This window comes from Chrysochloris asiatica, unplaced genomic scaffold (assembly GCF_000296735.1).
Source record: "Chrysochloris asiatica unplaced genomic scaffold, ChrAsi1.0 scaffold00428, whole genome shotgun sequence".
NCBI classification, from domain to species: domain Eukaryota; kingdom Metazoa; phylum Chordata; class Mammalia; order Afrosoricida; family Chrysochloridae; genus Chrysochloris; species Chrysochloris asiatica.
Genome location: NW_006408946.1, coordinates 745,976 through 747,131, shown reverse-complemented (window position 1 = coordinate 747,131; position 1,156 = coordinate 745,976).

Genomic DNA, 1,156 nt, shown 5'->3' with positions numbered 1-1,156 from the left:
ATTTTAAGTCCTCTTCACTTTCAGCAAGTAAGGTTGTATCATCTGCATATCACAGGTTGTTAATAAGTCTTCCTCCAATCCTGATGCCACATTTTTCTTCATATTACCCAGCTTCTTGGATTATTTGCTCAGCATACAGGTTGAATAAGTATGGTGAAAAAATACAACCCTCTCATACACCTTACTTAATGTTAACCCATTCAGTGTTTCCATGTTCTGTTCAAACAACTTCCTCCTGGTCTATGTACAGATTCCTCATGAGCACAACTAAGTGTTCTGCAATATTTATACTTCGCAATGCTGTCCATAGCTTCTCATGATCCACATAATCGAAAGCCTTTGAGTAGTCAACAAAGCACAGGTAGACATCTTTCTGGTATTCTATGCTTTCAGCCAAGATCCATCCGACACCAGCAATGGTATCCCTCATTCCACGTCCACTTTGAATCTGGCTTGAACCTCTGAAAGTTCTCTGTCGATGTATGCTTGCAGCCATTTCTCTATTACCTTTAGTAAAACTTTACTTGAATGGGATGTCAAAGACATTGTTCAATGATTTCCACATTCCATTGGGTCACCTCTTTTTGGAATGGGCATAAATACGTATGTCCTCCAATTAGTGGACAGATAGTTGTTTTTGAAATTTCTTGGCATAGATGAGTGAATGCCTTGAGTGTCTCTTCACTCTGTTGAAATATTTCAATTTTTATTCCATCAATTCCTGGTGCTTTGTTCTTTGCCAATTCCTTCAATGCACCTTGGACTTCTTCCATCAGTATCATTGGCTTTTGATCATACGCTACCTCTTGAAAAGGTTGAACATCAACCATTTCCTTTTGGTACAGTGACTTTGTGTATTCCTTCTATCTTCTTTTAATGCTGTCTGCGTCATTCAATAATTTGCCCAGAGAATCCTTCAATAATGAAAGTCAGGGCTTGAATTTTTTCTTCAGTTCCCCCAGCTTCAGACATGCTAAGAGTGTTTTTTCTTTTTGGTTTTCTGACTCCAGATCTTTGCACATTTTATTATAACATTTGACTTTGTCTTCTCGAGCTGATCTTTGAAATTTTCTGTTCAGCTCTTGAACCTCCTAATTTCTTCCATTTGCTTTAGCGTCTCTATGCTGGAGAGTAAGTTTCAGTGTCTCTTCTGACA